At 34.2% G+C, this 14,502-nt stretch overlaps 1 protein-coding gene across 4 annotated transcripts in view; it reads left to right on the forward strand.

Annotated features, from left to right (window-relative positions):
• Window positions 1–14,502, forward strand: part of ZFX (zinc finger protein X-linked) — a 42,418-nt gene that overhangs the window by 4,698 nt on the left and 23,218 nt on the right. The gene's annotated exons all lie outside the window — the stretch shown is intronic.

Below are 14,502 nucleotides of genomic sequence, written 5' to 3' on the forward strand. Positions count from 1 at the left end.
GCCTAAGCAGTACCTGGCACGTGGTAGTGAAAATTATTTAAAGACAATTATCTCAATTTTTGGGTGCAGAGAATTTTATGTAGTTGAATAGTTTTCAGCTATTCAAGCATCCAGCCACTGTGTCCTTTGACCAAGGAGTATACATACCACAGAAGTTTTGCTTAGGTAGTTGTTAATATGGCTAGTCTGTTCTTACTCCTGTCAAATTATTTTTCCAAAGAACTTTTTATAAAATCCAAGAATCTTGTAAATATATTTTACTCGGAGGTACATTTTAAGGAAACTACTTGGCCTTGAAGAATATAGCCATTAGGATTAAAAAAATTTAAAAATTTAAAAACTATGAAATATTTCAGAATTACTGAAAAGCAAGTATCAGATTTAACAGATCTTAATATTTTATTATATATTTGTTGCATAACTTGTTTGTTTAAAGAAAACTTTGCAGATCCAGTTAAAGAGTACCTCCTTATCCCATTCCTGTCTTTGCCAGAAATAACCAAGTAATGCTTTATGTGTTTTAACTTTACATAAATGGTATCATACTTTGTGTATCATTTGATATTTCACTTAGCAGTGTGTTTTTGAGGTTTATCCATGTTGTATGTGGATCAAGTTGAGCAGTTCTCAGAGTGTGCTCCAGGAATTCTCAGGGATCCATTAGATTCTTCCTGCCGCAGTCCTCTGCGCACTGCACAAGTGCTGTACAGAGGCTACACGAAGCATGATGTCATAGTAGATTGAACACAGAAGCGGTTATGGGAATCCAGCTGTCCTCTGTTAAGCCTGTCTTTGAAGAGATTTGCAAAAGTGTAAAACAATGCTCCTCTTTTCACAATTTTTTTTGTTTTGAAAAAGTTACTTAAAAACAAATGTTCATGTTTACATACAGTGGGTTTTATTTTTTATGAATTAATATTTTTTAAATGCCTCAGCTTTAGTTTCTAATATAAACATCTCTAGATAGAACCTGTATAAACAAAGACTGGGGTCCTCAATTTTTAAGAGTGTAAAGTGATCCTCAGTCCAAGAAGTTTGAAAACTGCTGATCTAGTTCATTCGTTTTGTTTTTCAATATATAAGTATACTGTGGTGTATTTCTTCTTCTGGAGGGACCATTTGGTTGTTAGCAGTTTACTGCAATTTTAAACAGTGTTGCTTTGAACTTCCTTACAAGGTTCTTCTCCCCTGAGATGATAGAAATAAAATCGCTAGATTCAAGAATATGTGCATTTGTCAGCTTTAGGGGGAATTGCCAAATTGTTAGATTGTGTTCCATTTGACACTCCCACCAGCTGTGTATGGGCCTGTTTCTCCAGACCACTGCCAAAAGATTAGACTTTGCAATTTTTCCCAATCTTTTGGGTATAAATGGTATCTCATTGCTGTTTTCATTTTGCATTTCTTAGATAACTAGTGTGGTTGAGGTTTTTTTCCCACATATTTATTGGCCGTTTGAGTTTTCTGTGACTTCCTTGTGCCTGTCCTTGGTCCATTTTTCTATTGGATTGTTGCCTTTTTATCATTGGTAATGGATATTCTTTTAATATTCAGAATACTAATGATTTGTAGTTATACACACTGAAAATATCATTTCCTAGCCTGTGGCTTATCTTTTTTGTTTATGGAATATTTTTTGTGTAGGACTTGTTAATGTGAAGGTAGTCTGTTTTCTCAGGTTTTTTTTCATTTATGGCTTATGTTTTCTTGTGTCTGCAAGAAGTTCTTCCCTTGCCCCAGGGTCATAATGATACTGTGCTTTTTCATATTTAGGTCATTAATTCATCTGGAATTTTTTTCTCTACTGTGTGATGTAACGATCCAATTTTATCTTTAATATAGATAGCTGAGTAGTTCAGCCTTTCTCCCCACTGATTTATAATGCAACTCCTGAGATTTATCATATTTTTATATATATACATTTGTTTTTATGTTCTCTTCTGATTTCATTAGTCTGTTTGACTATATACCTATACTACCCTGATTTAATAATGATAGCTTTATAATTAAATCTTGAGTGTTCTGTAATCACTGTTGTCCAGATAACTGTCATGATGTAGTTATCATTGCTTTACATGCACAAACCTGGTCAAGACTTCATTTTGTCATCACTTAAATGAGTACTTGCATTGTTGTGTTGTAATTTCATGCCAATCAATACAACTGAAGGCAGAAGGAATTGTGAAGTGGGTGTCTGACTAGAAAGAAAATCCTATATAGATAATGAATGTTTTAAGAAATGCTGCATCACCAGCTCTCTTGTTGGCAGAGGACAGTATTGTTAGGAAAGATTGAATAGCTTTGGGTAGAAATGCATTCCACAGGAAGACTCTGAATGTGAAGTTTTAGGAGTATGCTACCAATTTATTTTGCTTCTGTTTCTCCTATGTATGCACAAGCTAGGATGAAAATAGTTTAAATAAGTCTAAAAGAATTGTCTTGAAAAATATAAAATGAAACTTCTGGATAATAAGCTGTTGCATCAGCATAATTAACAATATATTTTTCTTAGTTGTAGGTAAAATAAGGATTTTAAATTTGGTAGTATTTTTAAATTCAATGAAATGTGGGAGTAATGAGAGTTTATAATTTTTCTGTATTTTCTAAATACGTAGGTGTTTGTGAATAATGATGTTTTATTCTTTTCCATTCCTTTTTGCCTCTTGTTTTTTTGTTTTCTTTTACTTCATTGACTAATGCCTCTAGCACAGAGTTGGATGAAAGCATTAATAACAGGCATCACTGTCTAGGTACGTTAGTAGAATGCTTCTAATATTTTATCATTAAGTATGATATTGATTGTGGAGGGTTTTTTGGAGAGGTAGATATTTATTAGTTTGTGTTCTATTTAGCATTTTAAAGTTTTCATTATGAACAGGAGTTAATTTTTCTAGTGCTTTTGCTGCATCTATTGATGTGATGAATTGTATTTATTGATTTTGTATTTTAAACTGTCTTTTGAGTCCCTGGATATTTGCATCCATTTGTTGTTGCCATTAACTTTACCTTTTTATGCTAATGTCTTAAGGTGTGTTGGGGAGTATTTCTTCTTTGAAACAAGTTGTATTTAATAGAGATGAGCTGTTTCTGGGAAGTTAGATTAGAAATCATCTGTGAAACTCTCTGTGCCTGCTGTCTTTTGTGAGTTGTGTTTTGATTAATAGTTTCTTTCATGGTGATAAGTCTTTGGCTTTTCTTGAGGGTTTTTTTTGGTTGTTGATTATACAAAATGAACAATATTCCAGAAATACACAAAATTTCAAATATATTGGTACAAAATATGGGTTTATCTAATGACTTTAAAATGTCAAATATCATTAATTTGTTCCTCTTTTTTTGATCAGTACTGCCAGTAAGTTGCCTATATTATTAAGGCTTTTCAAATAGTTCTTTATGTTGACCCTTTCTATTTCTGCTCATATGGTTAATATTTCTTCTATTTTATTTGCATTTATTCTGACATTTAAAAAATTTAAATTGGAAGTTTAGCTAATTAGTTTTTAATCTCTTACATACCTTGAAAACTATAAATTTTCTTCTGAACTATAATTCTGGATACTGTGAATTTGATGTGAATTGATTTTCATTATTTAATTCTAAACGTATTGTGATTTTTACAATTTTCCTCTTGTCCATTGAATTACTGAGACTTTTCAAGTTTATTGGAATTTTTTGAGGGGAGGCTGTTATCTTTGACATTTATTTCTAATTTATTTCTATTTTATAGTTGGGGAACATTGATTAATATGCAAAAATAAATTGTATTTCTCTATACCAACAATTTGAAAATAAAATTTAAAAGCCTATACAACTTATAATAAGGTCAGAGAACATCCAATACCTTGAAATAAATCCAGCAAAGCATGCTAAGACTTTTAGTAAAAGCATTACTGAGAGAAATGAAGAAAGAACTAATAAATGGGGAGAGATACAATGTTCATGGATTGAAAGTGTCACTATATAAAGATGTCAGTTTTGATATATAGAGATTCAGTGAAGTACCAATCAAAACCCCAACAGGATTTTTTTTTTTTAATAGACCAGTCCTCAAATTTATATGGAGATACAAAGGGCTTGGAGCAGCAAAGGCAATCTTGAAAAAAAAAAAGTTGGAAAACTTAACTACTATACATCAAAAACTTATTATATAGTTGCAGTGATTAAAACAGTGGGTGCAAAGTCAGACTGATCAATGGAACAGAATAGAGTCTAAAAGCAGACCTGCGACTATAAGGTCAGTTGATTTAAAAAAGTGTATTGGGATTTTGATTGAATGTAAAAGTAAATTAAGAGAGAATTGATACTACTGATCCAGCATATTCAAGAGCAAGATTGATTTCTCTATATATTTGTCTTAAAAAAAAATCCACACTATATATAGCACAGGGAAATATACACAAAATGTTATGATAAATCACAGAGAAAAAAATGTGACAATGAGTGTGTATATGTCCATGAATGACTGAAAAATTGTGCTGAACACTGGAATTTGACACAACATTGTAAAATGATTATAAATCAATAAAAAATGTTAAAAAAAAATCCCGCTTAGTAGAATTTTCAGTTATTCCCATCAGTGGAATTTTACATTCTTAAGTGTTACATGAGAAAGCTTTTGAGCTCAAGTATATTAATGTTGTACCAACACACTTTATGAATTAATTCTGCTATTAGTCTTTTAGTTGATTCCCTTGTATTTTTCCTAGATAGGTCATATATAAATAAGTATAATTTCTTTTGAATAATAATAATATCTTGGATTTCATTATCTTATCTAATTGCATTGGCTATCTGTTCCCATACAATCTTTTTTTTTTTGCCCTGTACAATCTTAAGTAATAACAGTGGGCAGCCTTGTTTTAAGTTTGACTTTAGAAGGAGTATTTGTAGTGTTTTACCTTAGTTTTATAATACTATGCCTTTTTGTTATAAAGTGATACTGATACCATTCTCCTATCTGAAAACATGTTGTAACCTGATCTAGTTTAATGTTTGCATGTATTTGTATTTTTTAAGCTTTATCTCAATAAAGCTTCTATAACATTCACCCTTTAAAATGTACAGTTCAGTGGTTTTTAGTAGATTCAGAGTTGTGCTACCATCACCAGTAATTTTTTTTAATTAAAAAAATTTTTTTAATGGGGAGATGAGTTAAAACCCCCCTCATCCCCCATCACCCAGTAATTTTGGAACATTTTTATCACCCCCAGGAGGAAACCCTGTACCCATTAGCAATCACTTCCCACCTCCTGTCCCTGGCAGTCTAATTTCTGTGATTTGTCTATTCTTCACATTCCATATAAATGGAATCCTGTAATAGATGGGTTTTTTTTTTTTTGCATCTGGCTTCTTAGCATAATGTTTTTAAGGGTCATCCATGTCATACCATGTTCTAGTATTTTATTCCTATTTATTGTATTTTCTTAAACCTGTTAAGAAAATGTCTTTCTATTCCAATTTGACTGACTAGTTTGTTTTAAGTAAGAAATAATGTTGAATTTCGACTGTTCATCATCTTTTGAGAACATCAGGATTTTCCTTTCTTGACCTGTTAGTTTGGGCCATTATTTGGTTCCAGCCTTGAATTCTAAAATAACCATATTTTGTCAAGGTCTGTGTGTGTGTGTGTGTGTGTACAACATGTGTGTATATGTATTTTTTGCATGATGTATCAGATTTGCAAATACTTGACTTGAAATTCATTATTAACCAAGTCTGTAGTTTGGTTGCATTGTTTTTGTTAGTTTTTTTTTTTAATGGTAAATTAAAAATTAAGAATTAAGAAGACTTTCCTCCTCTGTGCTCTAGCGTAGTTCAGATAGCTTTTGGGAAAAGCCTGGAGCTTTTTGAAAGGTTAACAGACAGCTTTCTCCTCCCTGCCCTCCTCCCCGCAATTTCACAGTGATTGGGTTTTCTCTCTCTTGTTGAGTTAATGCTTGTAACTTACATTTCTCCTCAGACTATTATAGACTTACATATTATAGAATTATAAGACTGTTTTCTTATAACTTTTTACTTTATCTGTGTGTTGTTTCTTTATTTCGAATTATGTATGTTTGTGCTTCCCCTCAGTTTCCACCTCTCTTTTAGATTATTATCCAGTAGCATTTTACTGTCTCCCCAAACCCCTGAAAAAAGCCAGGTATGGATTTTTTTTTTTTTTGATGTAAATTGGCTGATTCCCTAGCTTTTCTCCAGAGAATGATCATGGAATTAATGCTGCTGATACTCAGTGGAACATTCCTGTTATTGTTCATGTTAGAAACAGGTGGGGGTCAGGGGGGATTAGATGAAGGTAGTCAAAAAGTACAAACTTTTAGTTATAAGATAAATACTAAGGAGGTAATGTGCAGTATGATAAAGATAATTAACACTGCTGTACATCGTATATGAAAACTGTTGAGGGTAAATCTTGAGAGTTTTATCACAAGGAAAAAAATTCTTTTTTCTGTTTCTTTAATGTATTTATATAAGGTGATAGATATCCACTAAACCTTGTGGTAATCACTTCATGATATATGTAAGTCAGATCATTATGTTGTATACCTTAAAGTTATACAAAGCAGAATGTCAATTATATCTCAATAAAACTTGAAAAAAAAATAAAGATGAGCAAACGGGACAAAAAAGAAGCAAATGTATTGCAAACTATGCCCTGCATTGTCCAATCTGTTCTTTTAATTTTTTTAATGATTAAATGATAGTTACTAAGTTACATGTACAAAGCATACTTCTAATTGTATTAGCGAAGAATCAATGTAAAAACACTCCATAATTCTACAAATGTCAATTAAAAAGAATTTGTTATAGTTGTTGAAAGGCCTGGTATTCTTGTCAGTTTTTAAGATGTACAGAGAACACTGTTAGTGTCAGCAGTGCGTTGACAGAACCTCACATACCCAAAGTGATGTATTTAAGAAAAACACTAATAGGAAGCCTGTGTTCATGTAGGTGAGGGGAAGAGTAGAGTCAGTATTAGTCAAGTTACTGTGTTGGTAATCTGGCAAGACAGTGATTTTAAGAAGTTTTAGGGTTTGAAAAGACTTAAAATAGTTTAAGAACTATAAAACTACAATACATGATTTTTACAGCTAGTTAACTAGAAAACTGAGGAAAGCAGTTATTAGCTTGAATAAAGTAACATGAAAGTGTGAATGCTTTAGTCTTACCAAAAAAACAAAATTCTAATGCATTATCAGAAAGATTTTCTAATATGAGGAGACATGTTGCTCATTAAGAAGGAGTTTGGTAAGAAAAACACTTACTAAATTAACAGTTGTGGGAATGACCAGTTCAAGGATGAAGTAAATGCCCGATTTTTGGAAAGATGGCAGGTGCAAGAAAAAGGAAAAGCGTAAAAAAATTTCTGATCATACCCACCTTTCTTCATCATATACTACAGTTGACAGAAATTAACCCTTTAAAAAGTTTTCCCCTGACAGTTTTATTTAGTTTAACTATTCCATGTACTATGTAGTCTAAATTAATCTCCACTTCTTATGTTAAAACAGTCTTCATCCTTTGATCACATCCAGTGTTTCACAAACTCCACTCCAGTATACCTGCAACTGAAGGCAGAATGCTTACTGCGTTAGGGGAAACATGTAAATAGGACTTCTGTTCAAAGTCTCAGCAAAAGCTAATAAACCAACTTTTTTTAAAATTTTAAACTGTTTTTGAAACTTGAAAATCAAAGAGAGATGTTGTTAGACATTATGGTGCACAGTAGAATGTTAAGTAATGAACCTGGATAAATTATTGAGTATATTAAATAGCAATATTTCATGAAGGAGGCTGTACTGTTTTACATAACAAAAACTAGTTAAAAAGTGCATGTATTTCCTAACATCCAGCTGCAGTCTTGAAGACAAAGGCATTTAAAAAGTGTAGTATTTAGTGTTCATAGCATATCAATGCAACTAAGTTCAGAGGATATTTTGGCAACGCTTTAAACATTTTTTAATTTTTTTTTATTTTTATAATTATTGAGGTATGATTGCAATATAAAAGCTTTACACATTAAATGTATACAGTTTGATGAGTTTGGGGATAAGTATACACCTGTGAAACTGTCGCCACCATCAAGGCCATAAACATTCATCATTTGTCAAAGTTTCCTCCCACCCTGTCATCATCGTAGTCTTTTTTTCTTATTGGTAAGAACCCTTAACATAAGTTTCTTCTTTTAGCAAATTTGGAGTGTACAGTACAGTGTTGTTAGCTATAGGCATTGTGCTGTATAGAGGGGTCTCTAGAACTTTGTATCCTCTGACCATTACTTCTCTAATATCTCCTTTTCAACTCCTGGGAACCAACATTCTACTACTCTCTGCTGCTCTGAGTTTAACTGTTTTAGAGTCCACATACAAGTGAGATCATGCAGGATTTTTTTCTGTATCTGGCTCATTTCACTTAGCATAATGTCTTCCTCTATCCATGTCACAAATTACAGAATTTTAAGGCTGAATAATATCCCACTGTATGTATATACCACATTGTCTTTATCCATTATCTATCACTGGACATTTAGGTATTTTGGCAACCCTTAATCTGAACATGAATAGGGGCTTTGGAAAAATAAGATTTTAAGAAGGTTTGTCATTTTAGGACCAAATTTGAATAAATTTTGAAAGTTGGAACTCTTACACTTTAAACAAACAAAACCTTGAAATTATTGATTGGCTCAAATGGTTTTGTGGAAAAAAACTAATCTTTAACAAAAACTTGGCATTGAGTTTTTGAGCAAAGTGTACAAAAGTTCCAAGTAGGACAGGGCAAGGAAGGACAGGGGCTCTGACATTTTCAGCATTTTCTTTTCCTCTTCTTGACACACAGAGTCCACAAGGTGGTTTGAAAATAAAATAGTCTATTCTTAGGGAATGGAATTTGGATTAAAGCTATTAGATTAATATTATTAATTATATACATCTCTTTCCTTATTTTTTGAATGTTTGCTTTGTCAGGCCTTGATAAGAGTTGTAACTTTCACTGCTATTTTTTTTAATTTCTGTCTCAGTTTTTTTATTTTTACCTATTTCCATGCTGTTTTATTTGACACGTACAAATTCATAATGACTTCAAATTCAAGATAGGCTAGAGAACACATGTTTATTTTTCTTTCCTTTCAAAATCACACTGAGGAAGAAGTATAAAAATTCAGAGAAACAAGAAAACCTGAGAAGTATGCCATTTGCAGACCAGAATATGATGAATTTCTGGTTGAATAAAGCAGTTGGGAATCAATTAATGGCAAAACTCTAGAGAGCTTAGTCAACCTGTGGCCCCATTCAGAAAGTGGGAAGGACCACCCCCAAATTGTCTTTCTGCATTATCCCCATTGTCAAAAGCAGGGATGTCCTGGGAGAAAGAGCAAGACATGGGCTTAGCCAGGTTATAGTTATGGAAAGCCAAGCTATTTACTTATCATTATAGATATCTCTAGTGGTTTTCCTCCTGAGATGATGCCAGAAATTCAGCTCTCTGAATTGTAGATTCATCCATAGGAAATTCTAAAGTGGATACTGTGGGGAGAAAGTGCAGGACAGTGCTTTAGGTAGCTTGTACCTATCTGAAGGATATTGGCCCTCCAGTACTGCAAGGTGGCGTAATTGTCCACCATAGTGAGGTAAAGCCTGGCTGGTTAAGTGGTTCCTTTCTCTCTCATGGCCTCATTCTAGACAGGACTCTTTTGGTCAGAAGTTAAGTTCATTGCTATGCAAATGAAGATTCTCACTTGGGCTGAGGAAATACAGCCTGGCTATTTGAATGTAACTCTAGCCTAGACCCTCATCCACAAATAAGAATGGTCAACCTATAAGAACCATACTTTTGAGGAAAACCAGCAGTCTGAAAGAGAGGCACCAAATTCAACCCAATGAATAATGAAACAGCAAGGACACATTTAATACACTGTATAGAATAAACTTTAAACCCTCAGAGATATTTGATAAGATGTAGTATCTACCAAAAAGAAAAGATTGCTGTGAAAAAGAAAAAAAAAGTTTATATTGACATTAAAACATGATCTTTTAAGTAAAACTTCAGTAGATGGAGATAAGATGAAGATGAAGTTAGCTTAGAAAAAAGAGTCTAGGCATTCTGAGAATGTACTAGAAAGGCAAAGATAGAAAATACGGGAGAAAAAGTTTTAAGCAATATGGAGGCTAGATTTAGGAGTTCTTATATCCTAAAATAGAAATTCTAATAAGAGTGAACACTGGGGGGAAAAAAAAGAATGGACAGAAAAATGGAAGAAAGTATGGAAACAGAAGAAAATGGGAAAGGCCTGCTGGGTTCTGGATATAAGATGACCAGAGCTTGTTAGAGTGGTAGCAATGAAAGTATAGGGAGCATGATGAATTTCAGAGTGACTGGCTTTGAGACGTATTTAATTTAAGGGCTGAATTGGTGAAGAGAAGTGAAATAGAATTCCAGATTTGAAAATCAGATATCTGAAGAAATGATGGCTAACATTGAAGAATATGCGAAAAAGTCGGGAAAGAAACGTAGTTTAAGAGGGAAGATGTCAACTGGGCTTTAAATGTAAATTTTCACCCGTTCCTATTTCCCTCTGAGAAAAATTCTGTTATAGACAGATCTGCTTTTGTTTGCCTTTCCTATAGCTTGCACAATTCCATCTACCGTGTATAATATCATTTGGTTCTCTTAGCTTGGCTTAAGGAGAGGATAGTCAAGTCATAAAATTAAAAGGCATACGATTCTTGTGTGCATATTAGCTGCAAAAAACAAAGTGAATATTTAAGTACTCTGTTAACTTGTCCACGAGGGAGACCATGAAAGTGTCTAGGCATCAAGAGATATAAAACAGAAATAAATTATATTCATTATTCCTAATTTAAGATAGATAAAATGCCGTTGCTGTATCTATTAACTTGATGTGGTATTTTTATTGCTGTATTTTAAAGACTGGAAGAAAGTTATTGTGAATTTCCTGAGTTTTCCCCTTAAAACTGCACTTTTTTTTTTTTTTAATTGTGGATTCTTCCACAGCATTTTCAGAATCATGACTCCTGTATCCGGGCAGGGAATGTTTTACTGAGCTTAAGGTGAGAGTGGGGTCCCAGAAGTATTTTGAGGACATTTGATAATCAGATTAAACATTAGTATGTGTTTACCCTAGTTGTTAGGATCTTGCTTCTCTGAACCATTCTGCTTATTTGTCTTCAGATTCACCTGGTCTTTGGGCATGGTTCTTACAGCAAAGGTAGGAGCACTTTCAGTTACATTATCAGCGTCCACTCCCCAGTTACTTGATCACAATCCAGAGAACTCCCCCGAGTACGTTCCATTCTTTGAACATTGGTTTTATTCTGATTTTCAGGGAGAATTACTTCTAATTCTCCCCACAGGGGTTATGAAGCTGAAGTATAGTCATCTCTGCTTGGAAGTACAAAACATTTTTCCTGATTTGAGTTTTTATAATGACAAAATAGAAGGGAAAATAACCAGTCAAAACTGTATTTTGAACAGTTACTGCTTACCTGAGTCAAAATGAGGTAAGTGGACACCTTCCATTTGGGCCAGAATATCTCTTAAGAAATGGACATGATGTAAAATGATTGGAATAATAACAAGTAAGTCTGTTATGGTAGCTTGGGTTAATATTTTACAGCACCCCGGATTTGGGGAACTGCTGAAGCTTTCTGAGCAGGGCGTGCCTTGATCAAAGCAGTGCTTCGGAGGATTCGTCTGCCCACGAATTGCAGGAATGCCTTGGTGTTTGTCACCAGCCCTTATTTGTAGGTTCCTGGTCATTTGTTGTGGGAGTGGCAAAAAGGAGCCAAAGGCCAGTTGAGAGGCTATTTTCGTCCCCTGGGGATCAGGAAATATGAAGCTGAGAGTGAATGGTGACAGTGGGAATAAAAATAAGGGACAAATTTCTGAGAAGTTGTGGAGAAGGAATGGACATGGTCTGACAACCGGACTGAAGATAAGCCGGGAAGAAGGAAAAGGCCATAGTGGTCATGTCAGGAGAAAGCAGGGTTTTCTCCTGATGAAACTGTTGGGCAGACAGCCTGGTGGAAGTGTTGGGTAGTACCCTGAGTATGTGGATTTAGGGAATCATCTTTGTGTAAGTGGGCGTTGAAACCCTGGAGTAAAGAGAAAACAGAAAAGAGGGTTGAGTGTGGCGCCCCGGGCAAGGCTAGCAAGGCTGGCAAGGCTGCAGTTACGAGAAGGGCTGCGAGTGAACAGCAGATGGGAGGGGGGAAGAGAACTAGGTCATCACTTAAACTGAGGAAGGAGGGAGCTCCAAATCAAGGGGATTGATTATCTGTCCAAAATATAATAGAAAAGCTGAGAAAAGGACTTACTGTGCAGGTTGAGAATTCTTAGAGCTGATGGGTTTGGATTTATGTACGGAAATGGAGAGAGGAGCCTTAAATGCCTTAATGAATCCCATTTATTGCCTTCTAAATTGGCTTAATTTCATGTCATTACGCTTAGAAAATTAGTTTACGTTTATCATTTTGTAATTACATTTTTAAAGGAGGAAAAAGAATTATGGCCAGAGGTGATTTTGTTAAGGAGAGAGCAGTGACAATTTATTTAGAGCATGTACATGTTCCATTTTTCATAGTTGAAAAAAATTTTTTTGTCTATTAGTCCTTTTAACTTGAAGCACTTTGAATAAGTAACAGGAAACATGCTCTTTCTGGAAAAAGAGTAGACTATGTCTCAGGGTTGACAAGCTGAAAATCCATTTATTATATTAATATTAATTAATTGAGTTTCTCATGGATATTTTGTTAAGGAATATGTATGCGAATTTAGCATCTGAAAATAAGGTCTATAAATGATCATAATTTATAACAAATAAGTACAATTAAAGAAAAAGGATAAAGTGTTAAAGAAATTCAGAGGAAGGGGAGATTATTTTCAGCTTTTCCTTTTTTGTGTGTGAGCAAGGGGGTTTGGGGAAAAGGTGTTCCAGGTAGAAGAAACCCTGAGCCAAATACAGAGTTTGGGTCTTACGGGGACAGTGGGCATTTTTGCTTGGTTGAAGTGTGTGTGTGGTGGTGAGGGGGGAGGTGCTTGAGGAAAGGTTAGAGAAGATAAGGATAGAAGGATAATTTTCAGCTGGAACTTAGACAATGGCAGGAGTTTGAACTTTATTTGGAGGCAGCATGGAGCCAATAAACATTTTTTGAACAGAGAAGTGATATCACCTAGCTGATGCTTTAGAAAAATGACTCTGTTATTTAAAATTTTAGTAAGCAACAGGCAGCACTTATACCATCAGCAAAAAATGATGAAAGTGAAAGAAATACGCGTCTAATAGTACCATTTAGGTTGGATTAGAAAGTGAGAAAGTAGAGATAAGGAAACCAATGAGGGAGGAGATGTAAGTAATACTTACAACATGAGTAAGCCCTAATCCTTGATGTCTGCTCTTTTGAAGCAGTGATTAGTGTTTAGTAGTATATTATTTGATTGGTTAAGTTCTTTTTGTTTTTGACTGAAATTGAAAAGGGAGCATTAAGGTCATTGGGGTGGCTTGCAAAAACTCAAGGCAGACAAGGTTTTGTAGCTGGACCCCAGAAACGTCTAGAATCAGGAGCTAAAAATCTATTGATAAGCCTCCTCTCCCTGCTCCCTCTACTCTGTTTTTCAGAGCATTCCCTGGATTCTTTTTATTTTTCATTTGTAAACTTTATCTCACTAGTCTAAGCTGAAGTTGGAAAATGGCCTTTCTTGGCTCCTGTGTTCCAGCCACCAAGAGAGGAGAGAGAGACAGAGAGAGCCAGGTTGACCTTTGCTTATGGTTTCAGGTTCTCAGGGATAGGACTTTGATTTTATTGTGCTCAAAGATGAACTTATTTTTACTGTTTTATATCTAGTGCCAATCAACTATGGCCAGGAGAATATAAATACACTGTGGGAGTTAACTTCTAGATTGGAGGGTTGGTTAAGAGGTCATTAAGTTAGGCACAAATCCCAAAGGGTTTTTACTACAGTTATGCACTGTGAATTTTTACCATTGTTTAAGGTATTGGTTGAAAGCAGACTACATTAAATTTAGAGAAGTAATAAGAAAATTGTACAGGGGTTTCCTCCCAATAAGCGTGTAAGTTGAACCTTAGTAAAACCAGTTACCTTTGTGGGAGTGTGGAGTATACAGACTGAGAGGAGTCAAGAGTGCTGGGGTGCTGGAAATGTTCTGTATCTTGATCTGGGTAGTGTAGTGATTACACAGATTTTGGCATATGTCAGAATTCACCAAGATGTTTGCAGTCTGTATGTATGTGTGTATGTATGATGTATGTATGTAAGCAGTATCTCAAACAAAAAGTCTAGGCCAAGTTGACTTATTTGATTTAGCCACCTTTCTTTGTCATATAGATGCCCATGTATCACTATGTTTTTGGCAATTTAATTTAATTTTAACTTTTCCCTTTTATTTCAAATAGATACATTTTTGTATCTATTTTTAGCTGTTCATTTGACATATAATTTGAGGGTTTCAGAAATGTAAATATGATG

This window comes from Vicugna pacos, chromosome X, assembly GCF_048564905.1.
Source record: "Vicugna pacos chromosome X, VicPac4, whole genome shotgun sequence".
In the NCBI taxonomy this organism is placed as follows: domain Eukaryota; kingdom Metazoa; phylum Chordata; class Mammalia; order Artiodactyla; family Camelidae; genus Vicugna; species Vicugna pacos.